The sequence below is a fragment of the Carex rostrata genome, chromosome 2, assembly GCF_964058835.1.
Source record: "Carex rostrata chromosome 2, lpCarRost1.2, whole genome shotgun sequence".
NCBI classification, from domain to species: domain Eukaryota; kingdom Viridiplantae; phylum Streptophyta; class Magnoliopsida; order Poales; family Cyperaceae; genus Carex; species Carex rostrata.
Window position 1 is genome coordinate 15,260,427 of NC_135919.1, and position 17,514 is coordinate 15,277,940.

Genomic DNA, 17,514 nt, shown 5'->3' on the forward strand with positions numbered 1-17,514 from the left:
TTTAAAAAAAAAATTGATGGCTTGCACTCTCAATCCTCTTGTTAAAAAATGTAAAATATATGTCATTCGTTGCATTATGAGCAAACATAACAATATTGAGATATACGAGCTAACAAGACCTCGATTTTTTATTTATTTAGAATTACGTTAAAATAATTCATTCAAACAAGCCTTCCAATACTTGATTTTCTGTAACTAGCCTCCACCGATCCCTAGGATCGGTGGAGCAAAAAAAATCAAAACTACACCGGTCCTAGGGACCGGTGTAGCTCACTTTTCCTCAGCGCAATCACTCGGCCACAAAAGATCCCAGAAAGCCCTACACTGATCCTACGGATCGGTGGAGCTTTGTTCTCAAAATCCATCGCGCAGACTCGCCCATTTCTCCTTCTTCTCCCCCGTCCGAGCCCTTCTTCTCCAAACGGTGAGTTCTTCTATTTTTTTTTTATTCTTTCAATATACTCAACCATTTCTCCATCCAATTGTTTCAAAATGTTCAGATCGTCGAAGAGAATTAGAAACTCTTCAGATCTACGATTTTGATAAGGTAAAAATTCTTCTTTTTTTAATTTTTTTATTTTAGCCGAATTAAAATAAATAACTAATTTAATTTAGTTTGTTTAGTATTTTTAGATTGTTTTTGTGAAATGTAGTGTGAAATTAGTATTTGGTGTAATTTAGTGTTAATTTGGAGTATATTTAGTGTTAATTTTAATTTAGTGTAATTTAGTGCTAATGTAGTATTAATTTAGCGTTTATTTGATTTTAATTTAGTGTAATGTAGTGCTAATGTAGTGTTAATTTATAGTTCATTTGATGTTAATTTAGTGTAATTTAGTATTTATGTAGAATAAATTTGTGTAATTAAGTATTCATGTAGTATAATGTAACTTTTTAGTAATATGTATTATAATTTGTATAAAATTAGATAAATGTGTGATGACTCTCATGATGTTTAAAATTAGATAAAATTATAAATGTGTAAAATTAGTAATATTCATGAAGTTTAAAATTAGATAAAATTATAATGTATAAAATTAGTAATATTCATGAAGTTTATTATTAAAATCAAAATTAGATGATATGTTGTATACATAAATTTTGATTATTGTAGCCATATGCTTGAAAAAAAATGTTTGTTTATATAATTATGTGTGATGACTCTCATTAGTTGCAAAAATATTGTTTATCAAATTTTCTAACAGAGTCAATGGATAATGTGAATTATCCAGAGCTGTTGAAATTAGCACCACAGAACCACAGAGCATGGAAAGTTCGTGATATGGTAATTTTGATTATATCTATTAATTACTTGTTGCAAATAAATATTATATAAAGTATTTGAAGGGTTTATAATGTTTTATTTCTTTTTGGCAGCCTTCCTCTTCATTGAACCAGATAAATTCACATAAGACTCGTATTACTTACAACAGTCGGATAAGATGCTCTGAAGAGATTAGGGTTGTATCAAATTGCTCGCCTTAATGATTGCAAGATTGATCCGCATTTGATTAGTGCTCTAGTTGAGAGGTGGAGGCCGGAGACCAATACATTTCATCTACCTGTCGGTGAGATGACAGTGACGTTGGAAGATGTTGCATGTCTATGGGGCTTACCGATTAAGGGTAATTAACTAATTAAAGTTGTTTATCAGTTAGTTTAAATAACTATTTTTTAAGGTGAATTGTTGATTGTATAATTCTTTTAATTTGCAGGTGACCCGATTACTGGCACCAGCGATACTGATTGGAACCCATACTTAGAGTATGATCTAGGGGCTGATCCGGCTCTTTTTTACGATGACCTCATTGAGACAATGTCATATAAATATAGGATTTATAATCCTAACACATCAAAAGAACGATTGTCCGTCTCTGCTTATTCGATTAGACTGAAATGGGTGCGGGCCAAATTTAGTGAACCCTTACAAGAGTGGGACAGTAATGAGAGAGTTGCACAGTACACCCGAGGTTTTTGTATGGATTTATTCGGGTCAGTTATGTTTCCGGATTCTAGTACGGATGGAGTCCCTGCGATGTACTTGCAATTCATTAATGATCTAGAGACTCCACAAGAATACAATTGGGGAGGTACCGTACTCGCACATCTCTATCGAGAGTTGTCGCGTGCTTGCTGATATCTTCATATTTGATCTATTGTTCCGACCAATTCTTATACAAAAATCTATGTTTTGAACCAACAAATAGTGTCTTTTACATTGAATATCCATAGAATGTGGTACTGCTATGTTTTGGTTCTTACTTTGCAGGAATCAGGCGAAATCGGGCAAAATCAAGCAAATGGCAGACTTCAGGAAGATCTGATGCGAGTCGCATCACCCATGATGCGGGTCGCATCAAAGCCCAAAGCGACCTGCGATGCGACCCTCACTCCTCACTTGAAGACCAGATGATGCGAGTCGCATCACGGGTTGCCGCCCAATTCAAATTGAACCTGACAAGCCCCAAGTCAGACCCGTTGCCTATAAAAGAAGGTCCTATGCCAGAATTTCGGGAGCTTTTTCCCCCTTTACATTCCAGATCACTTAGAGAGCAGAGATCAAGAGAGAAGAAAGAGATTGGAGCTTGTTTGAAGAAGATGAGAAGGGAAGATTGCAAGATGCTCTCCAATCCACCTTGGATCTTCGAGCTTCATCATGATCTGCCTATTCTCTCTCTCTTTTATGCTTTCTTTTACTATGCTTGAGTAGATCTTTAGTTCCTAGGGTTAGGATGTAGTCTCTAAACTTTGTCTTTGAGTTGCATGTTGTTTTGATCTAAGTTTGAACTTGTGTGATTCTTTGTTTGAGTATACATTGATTGCTTGATTTTGATTGCTTGATTGATTCTTGATTGTCTACTGTTAGATGTCTATAGCATCTCTTCTAGTAATTTGACCTTGATGTTTCTTGCAATTGTGATTGAGTATTTGAAGTAGATTTATGATCAATAGTAGCCGAGAGGTGAACTTTCCATTATCGAAAGGTTGTGGATACTTCTAGCAAACCAGACAATCAATTTAGGTTAGATACCAGTAGGTGAGAGCTACAGGTTGAAGCCTCGCACAAGAAATCAACTTAGATACGAACACATGTCAGCTCTGCTCGAGGGCCATGCGACTCGCATCAGAGATGATGCGAGTCGCATCATACGGGTCGCATCAGAGATGATGCGAGTCGCATGATAGGTCCAGAGAAGGCAAAGTTTGGGATGAAACCTGAAACCCTGGGAGCGCCTTTTATCATTGTTCAAAACCAAAACCTTTAATTGCTTTCATTTACTGTTAATAGAATTGACACTCGAAATTAGGAAATATAAACAAACCAAACTCAACTTTTCACACTTCTAGTACCTAACTCGGATTAGTAAGAATTTAGAACTCGAATTGTACCGTCCCTGAGGATTGATACCTTATTATACTATACGGATAGGACTGTGCACTTGCAGTCTTAGACGAGAGTAGATTCAAGGTTTAAACTGGTACAGCTAGCTGTACCTGAAACTTTGTAGCATACTTTTGTAAGCGAACAAGTTTTTGGCGCCGTTGCCGGGGACGGCTATCAATTCTTTTCTAGATTTTTGCTTTTCTTAGTTAATCTAGATTTTAATTTGTATCTTTTCTTTTGCACTTCCTTATTACTAAAAACTGGCTTTCATTCCCCCTCCTGCAGGTAAATACAAGCTAACTTACCAACTGAGGAGCAGAGGGCCACTTTTTGACGAAACACCTCCAGACGACACAGTTCCTACTCAGACATCAACTGAAGCGACCCGCATCGAAGTTGACGCGACTCGCATCACAACTGAAGCGACTCGCATCACAGAGACAATGTCAGAACATCCGAGCAGGGAGGACAGGGACGCAGAGGCCAGAGATAGAGAAAGAGAAAGAGAAGACTTGACCGACCAGTCTGATGACGACATGGATGTCTTCATGCCGAGAACCTTGAGAGAATTTAATGTGCCAAGGGCAGGAGATGTCAGAGGCGCGATCAGACTACCAAGAATTCCCGGACAACAACCGAACTTCAACCCAGGAGTTGTCAACATGGTTCAGCAAAATGTGTTCAATGGCATGGATCACGAGGATCCACATGCTCATCTCCAAACCTTCCTCGAGTGCATCACAACCATCAAGACCAATGGGGCAACAGCTGATTACACCAAACTCGCTTTATTTCCTTTTACTCTTAGGGACAAGGCCAAGAAATGGTTAGGGTCATTACCAAGGGATTCCATTACCAATTGGAGGGAATTGTCTAAGTTGTTTCTCACTAGATTTTTCCCCCACAAAAGAACTGCCAAGGTAAGGAACCAACTGACCAGTTTTAGGCAAAGGTCTGATGAACCCCTAAATGAGGCATGGGAAAGGTTTAGGGAATTGCAGTACTCTTGTCCGCATCACGGTATTCCTGATTGGTTGTTGATTCAGACCTTCTATGATGGTTTAACTGAAAGCACTCGCACTTCTGTTGATGCAGTTGCAGGTGGGGCGCTAATGTCAAGGGAACCTCTGGAGGCCATGAACTTGATTGACAACATGGCACAGAACCAACAGTGGTTCAGCCGAGACAATACCCGACCTGGTGGTGGAGGCAAGTACGAAGTCGATCAAATCACTGCTCTAACCACCAAGTTGGATGCTATGCAGAGGGCAATGGACAAGTTGAGTGTGAAGGCAGTCGAGCAGCAGCCGCAAGCCTGTGTCATGTGTGGAGATAAAAGGCACACTTATGAGCAATGTCCAATGGTGCAAGCTGATGAGGAGATCGAGCAAGTCAATTCGCTCAACAACGAACCTTCCTTTTTTCCAAAACCTCCTTTCAACCGACCCTACTCCAAAGACCCGGTTGAGCAACAAAACTGGAGGTGGAATCAGAATAACCCTGCGCCATTCAACAATGCTTCCAGACCCCCTTTCAATAACCCCTCTGGCAACAACAACTGGAACAACCCTTCTGGAAGCAACAGCAATAACAACATGAACTTCTACCAGAATGCTTCCTTCCCCAATCAGGATAACCAAGCACCTCAATCCGGTCCCTCCAAACCACATGTGGCACCTTATTCGAGTGACTTCATGCACGAGCAAGGGAAAATGAATCAAATCATGTGGGAACAGATGCAATCTATGTCTTCTCAAATGGCTGCTCAAAATAAGTTGCTGGAGCAATTGAGTCACATAGTCATCTCAATCCAACCTCAACCTGGAAAGTTACCTGCTCAACCAGAACCCAACCCCAGAGGAGAGGTCAAATCGATCACACTGCGAAGTGGGACCCAGTATGAAGGACCAGCCAACCCAACTGATCAGATTCCATCTGATGCGACCCGCGTACCAGAGATGCGACTCGCATCAAGCTCTAAAAAGGTGAGTCCTGGTCGCATAGGATCAACAGAGCCCGCACCACAGCTAGAAGAGCCAGTGAATGCGACCCGCATCACAGACAAGCGATCCGCATCAGGTGGATCTGAAGGCCAGAAAAAGAAGGAAGCTGAGAAACAACCTCCTTACAGACCACCTGTACCTTTCCCTCAAAGACTAGCCGAAACCAGACTGAATGCACAATTCGCTAACTTTGTCGAGGTCCTCAAGCAACTGCATATCACGATCCCATTCACCGAAGCTCTGACTCAAATGCCTACTTATGCTAAGTTCCTCAAGAACATTCTATCCAACAAGCGAAGCTTGGGGGGGCATGAGACGGTGAAACTGACGGAGCAGTGCAGCGCCATTCTGAATAGCGAGCTACCACCCAAACTGGGAGACCCTGGTAAATTCTCTATTCCTTGCACAATCGGGAAAGCTACCATCAAGCGAGCCCTATGTGACTTAGGGGCCAGCGTGAGTCTCATGCCACGCACCATCTTTGAGCGCATGGGAGTAGGCGAGCTCAGACCCACGCGCATGACTTTGCGGCTTGTTGATTCTTCTGTCAGGGTACCACTTGGCATAGTGGAGGATGTGCCAGTTCTAGTCGGAAAGTTCTATGTCCCTGCTGATTTTGTGGTGATGGAGATGGAGGAGGACAAAGAAATCCCCATCATTCTGGGACGACCATTCTTGAAGACGACTCGAACACTCATTGATGTGGAGAACCGAACTCTGACTCTGCGGATTGGAGATGAGAAAGTGGAGTTTAATCTCAATCGAGCTATGAAGTGCCCCTCCGAAACAGAAACATGCTGCTGGCTTGATGTGGTCGATCAATTGGCCAAAGAACAATCTCGTAGGCAATTCAGACCGGATGGATCCGATACGCGAATAATGAGTAATTATTCTGATTATTTGGATAATTTGCAGGAGAAGATGTGTGCAGAAGCAAATTTTGACAATCTGGAGGATCTGATACACGGATCGGATGAATCCCACGCGGGTCGCGTCCCATAGTCCGAAGGCCTGGAAAACAGAGAACGAGGATCTGACGCGACCCGAGTGAACCTGACGCGGACCGCGTCAAGGCCCACACAGAGCTGCCGACTCCTGAGCTCAAGCCTCTTCCAGCTAACCTTAGGTATGAGCTCCCATACCCAAATAACTCTTGTCCTGTGATTTTAAATGCAAGCCTCGACCCAGCTCACATCCTCAGAATCTTGGAGGATTTGAAAGCTCAGCAAATTGTGATTAAGGACTTGATCGAGAAGGTGATAGGCACTCATTCAGCCACATGCAAGCTCAGGACTTTACCAGCAAACCAGCATATGGTCCATACACCTCTGAAGTGGGCACTCTGCCCAGAACCGCCTGATCCACCTTCCACCAACCAGTGAGGCGCCCCCGCCTCACCCTTCACTCCATGTCTGGTTAGTTTCCATATTTTCTTCTATTTACTTTTTCTTGTGTGAATTCAAGCATTGAGGACAATGCTTCATTCAAGCTTGGGGGGGTGAATAGAAGAAAACTGTATCTGCATTTAGGTCATGTTTATTTTTCCAAAATTTGCATTTTTAGGTGATAAATTTGTGTGATTGCTTGGGTTAAGGACTTGTTTGAACAATTTTGGTTGTGATTTGGATGACTTTGAAAAATTAAAACTAACCTCATAATTGATCAAAGAACTGATTAGGAAGGGATGTTTTGAGAACTTGAAAGGATGAAAACTCGAATTGTATCGGAAATCAATTTTTGAAACTGAACTGTGCCTTTTAAATAGGGAAATGGGGATTTTAAATAAAGAAAGATTTGGATATTCATTGGTATGAATGAATACCAATGGATGTGTGTATTCATGGTATATGTGTAAAAGCAAAAGAATAAAAAAATAAAAAGATGGAGAAAATAAGAGTACTGGTAATAAGTCCTATTGGGCGCCTTTGAGCTCGTCTCCCAAATTAAAAAAAAAAAAAAAGGATGGAGAAAATAAGAGTACTGGCAATAAGTCCTATTGGGCGCCTTTGAGCTCGTCTCCCAAATTTAGAAAAGAAAAATAACTTTTGCATATATCAACACACGAAGTCCGCAACTTGCTAACCTAAGCTTGTTCCAAGCTTGGGGGAGAAAAAGGGAAAATCTCCACAAATGAGAGCTTGATTTTAGTAAAAGAATGATAGATTGATCAATTCGAGTATTCAGCTTTGCAAGTATTAAAACATTCTAGAACTTGAAGTTTGACTAGTCAATTTGTGGGGTGAATCAAAATTGATCAAGGAAAGTCCAAATCATACCATAAAGATTCTCGAGGTTCTTGATTTAAGCAACTCATGTAAATTTTCACATTTAGGAACTTAACTTGCATTTAGAGTCCAACCCGGTAACAAAGAACAGATCTTTGCTTGAGGACAAGCAAGAGTTCAGCTTGGGGGAATTTGATATCTTCATATTTGATCTATTGTTCCGACCAATTCTTATACAAAAATCTATGTTTTGAACCAACAAATAGTGCCTTTTACATTGAATATCCATAGAATGTGGTACTGCTATGTTTTGGTTCTTACTTTGCAGGAATCAGGCGAAATCGGGCAAAATCAAGCAAATGGCAGACTTCAGGAAGATCTGATGCGAGTCGCATCACCCATGATGCGGGTCGCATCAAAGCCCAAAGCGACCTGCGATGCGACCCTCACTCCTCACTTGAAGACCAGATGATGCGAGTCGCATCACGGGTTGCCGCCTAATTCAAATTGAACCTGACAAGCCCCAAGTCAGACCCGTTGCCTATAAAAGAAGGTCCTATGCCAGAATTTCGGGAGCTTTTTCCCCCTTTACATTCCAGATCACTTAGAGAGCAGAGATCAAGAGAGAAGAAAGAGATTGGAGCTTGCTTGAAGAAGAGGAGAAGGGAAAATTGCAAGATGCTCTCCAATCCACCTTGGATCTTCGAGCTTCATCATGATCTGCCTATTCTCTCTCTCTTTTATGCTTTCTTTTACTATGCTTGAGTAGATCTTTAGTTCCTAGGGTTAGGATGTAGTCTCTAAACTTTGTCTTTGAGTTGCATGTTGTTTTGATCTAAGTTTGAACTTGTGTGATTCTTTGTTTGAGTATTCATTGATTGCTTGATTTTGATTGCTTGATTGATTCTTGATTGTCTACTGTTAGATGTCTATAGCATCTCTTCTAGTAATTTGACCTTGATGTTTCTTGCAATTGTGATTGAGTATTTGAAGTAGATTTATGATCAATAGTAGCCGAGAGGTGAACTTTCCATTATCGAAAGGTTGTGGATACTTCTAGCAAACCAGACAATCAATTTAGGTTAGATACCAGTAGGTGAGAGCTACAGGTTGAAGCCTCGCACAAGAAATCAACTTAGATACGAACACATGTCAGCTCTGCTCGAGGGCCATGCGAATCGCATCAGAGATGATGCGAGTCGCATCATACGGGTCGCATCAGAGATGATGCGAGTCGCATGATAGGTCCAGAGAAGGCAAAGTTTGGGATGAAACCTGAAACCCTGGGAGCGCCTTTTATCATTGTTCAAAACCAAAACCTTTAATTGCTTTCATTTACTGTTAATAGAATTGACACTCGAAATTAGGAAATATAAACAAACCAAACTCAACTTTTCACACTTCTAGTACCTAACTCGGATTAGTAAGAATTTAGAACTCGAATTGTACCGTCCCTGAGGATCGATACCTTATTATACTATACGGATAGGACTGTGCACTTGCAGTCTTAGACGAGAGTAGATTCAAGGTTTAAACTGGTACAGCTAGCTGTACCTGAAACTTTGTAGCATACTTTTGTAAGCGAACACTTGCCTTGCAGGAGTAGACACGATAGCGGGTCCGATGTTGTTGTTACAGATTTGGTCATGGACTCGATTTACTATTGGTCGGCCTAATCCCCGGGAAGAGCCGTCTCCCTTCGGTGGTGCAGATAAGGATACGAGAAATGCTTTCGGTGTGAAGCGGACCACTCGACATTTGTGGAAACACAACCCTCACTTAGGTATAAAGATTTATAATTCGAGATGAATTCGATAGATTTATAATTGTTTTTAAAAAAAAAAAAATTTTTGACAGGTGGTACAGCCACATATAGAGATAGCTTCGACAGACTAGCTGATGAGACAGTTAACTGGCGACCATACGTTGATTACTATGATCAGTTACCTAGACATGTTCGAGGACAAAAGAGGTATTGGATGAGCTGCGGTTACGTGATCCATTTCTGGATGGTAGAGTATCAGCATGCGGATAGGGTAATGCGCCAGTTTGGTAGGTACCAAGAGATCCCGCCTCCTCCTCCTCTACCATTTGATGAGATCAGTTATTTAAGAGAGGCGTGGCATCACGATGGCAACGCAACAAGGGATGGTTGTTGGAAGATTACTCATAGTGAGTTCATCGAGAAGCCTGCAATACTAATTAGAGAGCGGAGACCATATGACATGGGGAGGCATCATATGTACATGCATTGGTTCAACGCGCGTGGTATGAGATCAGTGTATCTATCAGATAACAATCCGGAAGCTCTACGACGTCAGCCTCCCCCGCGGATAGAAGATGTTGCAACAATGGCGTACGTTCCTCATGGTCATAGGCATTCTCGTGTGGTTCGTAGATTATTTATTTTTTCAATCAAATTAGATTTTTCAATAATAATGTGCAATATGTCACAGTTCGAAATGTGTTATGCAGATTTCTCGAGAGATACAATTCACTATGTAGGCAATAGATATGGTGAAGATCCCGGGACAAATGGCATATGGCAAGCTGATTCTCGAGAATGCCCGTGCCATTATGGAGGATATTGATCAGATTCACATCTTCCGAGGCATACTCGAAAGTGCTGGGATCCCTACGGACTTGGACATGATCAATTTGAATGATGATATCCCTGATCAGCATTACCATCGCCCTTCAGCTCCAGAGCCTCCCTCGACGTGGGACAACTTCATGAGCGGCACACATCATGGACAGATTTCTCAGTTCATGATCGATGAACTAGCGGGAGGCATGAGTATGATGGGACCATCCACTTCAGGTTATGCTCCATCCACTTCAAATTATGCTCCTTCCACTGCAGATCCAGGAAATCTTACAGCCGATTATGTTCCATCCTACTGGGATCCACCTGTTGGAGACCGTACAAGGCAGCCTACTCACCCGTACACTCCCGGGACTGGTGCCCTTGGACCACCGCGTGTGCGCCGACGAAGGAATTAACATGTTTCGACTGAGTAAGTGTCTCTATTAAACATAATACATTTTAATTTTTTTGCATAATGCACGATACATTTTAATTTTTTTTTGCAGAGGTACCTGAAGAGTAATTAGATTGGATCAATTAATGTAAGATTAATGTTAGATTGGCTTTAAATTTATGTTTAATGGACTATTGTAACTTTAATTAGACTGACTTTAATTATCCTTTAAATTATGCTTGTTTGAATTCTCCTGTACAAAAACTGTTTTAATTATGCTCTGGACCGAGTTTTACAAAACTGTTTTACATGCATATAGATCATGACTTAAGGGAAATTTTCATATCAAGAACACAAAATTTGGTGTAGCCAATTGGCGGGAATTAATTTCAGGTGTGCAGAAAAATGCTGCTGCCTCAATACCAGCAGATTCTCCTGTACAAAAACACATATTTCACATAGCTCTGGACCGAGTTTTACAAAACTGTTTTACATGCATATAGATCATGACTTAAGGGAAATTTTCATATAAAGAACACAAAACTTGGTGTAGCCAATTGGCGGGAATTAATCTTTAAAGTTCAGGTGTTCAAAAAAATGCTGCTGCCTCAAAAGGATATGCTATGAAAGATACAAGTAATAAAAATGTGATACAACTTAATAAGATACATTAATACATGTCATAACATGATACAATAAAAATGTCTAAATAAGATACATCCCTAATGATACAATACAATGTCAACACAACCAATTATTGGAATACAATAAAAATGTCTAAATAAGAAACATTAATGAGTACAACTGTTACAAATGATGTCAACACAACCAATTCTTAGAAATTCCTAGGAGTTTATCGAGTCGATGCACCTGTTACAAATGAGTACAACTTAGTTCAAATAAAATGGTAATTATGCAAACGAATTGTCTTTTGAATTTTAAAATTGTTATACCCGAATGTCTTGCTGAAGTTGACTCTTGATTATGTTGTCGAGCATTACGCCTCTTCGCAGGGGCCTCCATTTTGTCCATAGCCATTTTAATTCGCTTGTGTTTTCTCCTACCCTTGTTTACTTTATCCGGATCTGGCCTTATAATGGGGCCATTATACAATGGCCAATCTCGTTTATTTCCAAATCCATTGAAACGACCAGACCAAGTGTTTATATAATTTTGTAAGCTGTAATATGGGCTAACATAGTCGTTAGGATTTAGCCTCCTCACGAAACAAACTGCAAGAACATGGTTACATGGGATTCCTGTTAATTGAGGTCTCCGACACAAACATATAGGCATTCCTTCCGGAGGGAAGGTAACATTGTACTTCACTTCGCCCCGAACACCCTTCAATTAAAAAAAAATATTTACACCAAATGTATTACGTGAAAGTAAATAATTAGATTTTTCATATAAAGAACTTACTGTCTCGAGAAGTCCATCTTTATCAATAACCTCATAGTTGTTATGGCCATAATGGGACCGAATCACCTGCCCCCTAATGGGCAGGAAAATCCTGCCCACATATAGATTTAACCGTTGGATCTGCTTTGGGATCCACGCTGTGATGATGAAACGGAAAATTGAAAAGCTTCTCCGTTAGCTCCTTTTCCTTCCGATTCTCTCTCTCCCGTCTTGTCCTTCCGCCTCCGCGTTTCTCCTCTCCATCTCGCTCGCGCATCGCTTCTCGCTCTCCCACTCGTGCCGCTTCTCGCTCAGACGCGCTGCGCTCTCCCAGTCGCGCCTTGCCTCGCCATGGCTCAGCACAGTCGATGAATTTACCAAATTTACCCTCTTTCCGCTCAAGTTGTCTCCTCACACTCTTCTTGGTGCCCCTCAAGTATGCAGTCCTCTTTCAGTCTAAAAATTTCTATTTTATCTCAATTTTTTTAATTTTTTTGTCAATCTTTGTCATTTTTGCTAGAACTTGGATATACATTTTTGCTTTGTTGGACTGGCATGGTGGTGTTTAGTCTTGGATTGAGAAATAACTATTATGTCAATTTCATATGCTGATTCTTGTTAAGGGATTAGAAATTCTCTTGCTATCTAAACAAAAAGGCTTCACAAATTATAAATCGGACTCTTATCTTTCTATTCCTAGAGCATTAAATGGCGTTGTGATTCGATTAACATCCAACAAATTAGTGGCCTGCACAACTATCAATTTAATCTAAGGTTGGACAGACTAGTAACTTTTGTTTTTAGATGTTACTTTTTATCTTATTTTTTCTTTTGTAACTCTTACACACTTAGAATAAACATGTTTGCTTGTCAAGTTATATTTGTTTTACTGTTTGCTTTACATCTACTTGGTATGCTTGGAATAAACATGTTTGTTTGTATGATTGATCTGGAAATGCGGATAAAATCTGGATTAGAATTGAAATTTTGCATTTTTCAAAATTTAAGTGTGCATTTCGAAGTTTTACGCAGTATGGAATGGTGATGGTACCTCTGTACCAGTCTAGTATGGTAATGGTACCACTGTACCAGTATGGTATGGCACCACTGTGTCATCAATCTGCTTTGCTCCTGCTTATGCTTAGAGCAATATGTTTGCACTAGATTTGTTGATGTTTTGAATTGTCAGGTTCTTTTCCTAAAGATGGGAAGTACTTATATATTGGAGGAACAAAGGTACTTCGTATATTTTTCTTATTCTCAACGATAAATCTACGTTTCTATTTTGACTTTATTTTTATGCAGACATTGAGAATATCATATTTGGAGAATGGAGACACTTAATCCAACTTAAATAATTAATCAAGCCAATGGAGAAGAGAATCCTATTGGACTTGGTTATAATCAATTTTTTTTTTTTTTTTTTGACAAAAGTGGATGAACCCACCTGTTTCATTACGAAACTGGAATAGCTTGATTACAAAACAAATAGTGAATCAAAATTATTCTTGCATGAGGATTGGATACACAAGGTACATAAGGATACAGAATTACAGATGGAATTGGATACACAAGGTTTCAGAGAGTACAAGGAGCACTAAAGTGTGCATGATCACTTTCAAACCAAAATTGGCAAGAGAATAGAAGGCAGAGTGGACTGGTACGCCACAACAAAAGGATTACAAGGGCAGTTATGGAAGTCTGCGCTAAGGACAATGTTTCTATTTTTCCTTTTCCTTTTTTTTTCAAATTTCAATTAAGTCAGTAAATGCTTTTTCTTTCTGAATTAATATAAGATAGATTAGTATTACGGTTGATATCAGCTAGAGTAAAATAGAATGGACTTCTATTTACATGTAATGTTATTTTTTTTAATCAAGTTAGAGCCTGCGGGTTTCACTTTAACAAAAAAAAAGAGTGCGTGGAAACTATGGTGTTTTACTTTTATTTTTATTTTTTGTGTGTGAAGAGTTCTTTAAATTTTTTTTTATATTATAATTTAGATAATTTAATTCTGAAATGATATTATAATTAGAAGCATGTCAGAATGTTCTTTTTTGTAAATAATTTGATTAACCGAAGTGTGATTGCTACATATTTGCTATCTGACAAGATGAACTGTTTGCATTTCTTTTTTGTAAATTAAACCTTCAAATCTCATTGTTCTTCTTTATATGAAACCCTAATAAGGGTCTGAAACTTCAAACCAGACTCAATGACATGGTACTATAGTTTTGTACCAATGTACCAGTCCATGACCACACCCCTGACCCCTCTGCATGGTTGAAATCAGAAAAAACCAAAAGAAAATCAAACTGGCAAATTAGGATGGAAAAACAGTAAACAAGAGGAATATAGAAAAGTCAAGTTTATGTTAGAAATAATTCATGAAATTCATAGCATATATAAAGCATGGTTGGACAAGCATGATTGCATAAAATTTTATAATTTTGGGTTAACAAAATGAATTATTCTCAGTTCACTAAAAAACAGAGCAAAGTCAAACTTCGTCAACCCCGAACATAGAACTGAAAATAAATACATGAAAATTTATAAACATTGATAAAAGACATAAGCAAATGTCAGGGTTGAAATACAAACAAGTAAACTAAAACCATGAAATTGAAACTAAAATAACAGATCCAATCTTCTTCAAAGGATTGATACACACCTTTGACCAAACTAAAATAACAGACCCAAACATGTTAGGCAAGCAGGAAGCAAGATGGAGAGTAAGATGGAGAACGAGATGTTAGGCAAGAGGGAGAGCGGAAAGCGATGCGCGAGCGAGATGGAGAGGAGAAACGCGGAGGCAGAAGGACAAGACGGGAGAGAGAGAATCGGAAGGAAAAGGAGCTGACAGAGGAGCTTTTCAATTTTCCGTTTCATCAAGCGGTTCATCACAGCGTGGATCCCAAAGCAGATCCAACAGTTAAATCTATGTGTGGGTAGGATTTTCCTGCCCATAAGGGGGCAGGTGATTCAGACCCGGCCATAATACATCGGTCTTACATCATGTTTTCTTGCTTTCTCATTACGGCGATGTAAAACTAGTGTAATGTTCATTGAAAAATCCAATCCCGTTGCCTCCCATCCAATCGCGGCCTCCCGCCTATTTACAAACCAGTCGACACACTTATAAAAGGTCTTATCAACAATTGCATACACAGGTAGTTGCCTGGCAATCCTAAATACACTGTTTAGTACCTCAGAGCCATTACTTGTCATTATACCCCACCGATTGAGGAATCCATCGTGCACTTGTGCCTACTTATGCAAAGCCAAAGGCTCTGCATCAGAGTTGCGGAGCCGTTTACCAAATTTCATAATGTAGTCATGTACAGCTGCATCTCTTTGCTTAATCAAATCCATCCCCTCTTCAAATCTCTAGATTTTTTTCTTCTCAACAAATTTCTTGAATACCTTTTTGATCCACTTTTGAGGGTATCTTTTCCAAATATTTTCACAAATATGCTGTGAACACAGTCGGTGTACAGCTTCACCTTGTTCCTCAGACCATCCCAGATTAGGAGCCTCAAACACCCCTCGTATACCAAGATGCTGGTCCGAGATGACACATATTTTTCCTGGTCCGACAACATTGATACGCAACCAATTCATAAACCAACCCCAATTTTCTATAGACTCTTTTTCACAAATTGCAAATGCAAGTGGCAAGAGTTGTTGCTCTGCATCGTAAGCACAAGCCATAAAAAGTTTACCCTTATACCTTCCAGATAAGAACCCAGCATCGACACTGATAACGGGTCGAAGATGAGGCCATGCCTCAATGCATGGCCCAAATGCCCATGCAACCCGGTTGAAATCCAGCCACTTGAGCTACAGTTTGTTTAATCCAGCCACTTGAGCTGCAGTTTCTCACTATTTCTAGCCTGGTGCGCCTCAGCTACCAATTCTATAACCTTAAATCCAGCCACTTGAGCTGCAGTTTGTTTAATGACATCCCAAGTTTCCTCATTTTCTATCCGAAATAGTGAGAAATGGTACGATTCGGGCGGTGTTGTGTTCATACGTACCCTGATTGTCAATTTGACTCGACTCGGAAGCAATTCAAGTCCAACGTATATTTGTCGTTTTATAATAGCAAAACTGGTAGAATCAGATACAGTAAAGGTAAATGCAGCCCCTATGTCATAACCAACACCTGTTGAAGTGCTTTGGAGGTTACCACCATAATACACATTGATCAATAGCAGTGACATTTTGCTGAACAAAAATCAAACACTAAATTAATAAACATATGAGTAAAAAAAATACTAAATAAACATATGAGTAAAAAGAACACACTAAATATATAAACATATAAAAAAACACTACATAATATATGAGTACAGAAAAACAATAAATATAAACATATGAGTAAAAAATAAACTAAATATAAATATATGAGTAAAAAAACTCAAAATATAAACATATGAGTAAAAAAAACTAAAATATAAACATATGAGTAAAAAATAAACACTAAATCAAACTCTAAATTAACTCCAAATATTTTTTAATTTTACAACGCTAAATATAAACATATGAGTAAAAAAAAACTCACAATAATAATCAGGAGACGATACTGAATACAATGGTGGTGGCGATCTATTCATATGGCAACTCCTCTATTCTATTGAAAAAAACGAAATAATGAAAAAAAAATGAAAGAAGAATGGCGGCAGAGAAGTGAAGAAGGGAGAAGAGAGAAGTGAAGAAGGGAGAAGGGAGAAAAGGGAAGAAGAAAGGTGCGGGACGCAGGTGAAATACCTACGTTCTCCACCGATCCACAGGATCGGTGCAGAGATGGTTTTGAGGCTCCACCGGTCCTAGGGACCGGTGTAGGGTTGATTTTGTAGCTTTTCGTGCAACTGTGTGTGGCAGGGCCAAATGGGCCTCCACCGGTCCTAGGGACCAGTGTAATTTTAATTTTTTTTGCTCCACCGATCCTAGGGATCGGTGGAGGCTAGTTACAGAAAATCAAGCCTTGGAAGGCTTGTTTGAATGAATTATTTTAACGTAATTCTAAATAAAAAAAAATCCAAGACCTCATAAGTCATAACATTTTCTTACAAATCTCTAAGTTTTAAATATATTTATTTTTATGATTCTACTGTCTTTATTTTGTTTTAAAAATTTACTAACTTAAAACTAAATTTTCAAATAAATAGTTAGATATAATTTATGTTATCTTTTTATGCAACATAAAAAATTACGATATTACTGATAAACCAAAATTATATCTATTGAAACCTAGGGTTGGGTACGAAAAATAAGCCGAGTTTTGATTAGATTAGGTTTAATTAGGTTAGAAATGTCCAAAAGTTCAAGTTACTGCCCTAGTTATGTTTGTTCTACAGGTAATCAAGTGTTTGGAGCAAAACAAAGCAAAATGGGTGAGTTAGCACGAAGAATGGAGCTTCTGCCACATGCATTGCGGCCCGAAAGAGAACCTTTTGCGGCCCGCAATGACCTTCAGAATTCTTCGATGCAGTCTGTTAACTTCCTCCATGCATTGT

General features: G+C 39.2%; 1 long non-coding RNA gene and 1 other non-coding gene across 2 annotated transcripts; both read right to left on the reverse strand.

Moving 5' to 3' along the window:
- Positions 1 to 4,302: 4,302 nt before the first annotated feature.
- LOC144550715 (small nucleolar RNA R71) lies at positions 4,303 to 4,409 on the reverse strand. The gene has a single exon (XR_013510558.1). It is a non-coding gene; the product is annotated as a small nucleolar RNA R71 (small nucleolar RNA).
- Positions 4,410 to 11,669: 7,260 nt separating this feature from the next.
- Positions 11,670 to 12,064, reverse strand: LOC144550672 (uncharacterized). Its single transcript, XR_013510533.1, has 2 exons — positions 12,017 to 12,064; positions 11,670 to 11,938 (listed from the first exon to the last, which is right to left on the reverse strand). It is a non-coding gene; the product is annotated as an uncharacterized LOC144550672 (long non-coding RNA).
- Positions 12,065 to 17,514: the final 5,450 nt, after the last annotated feature.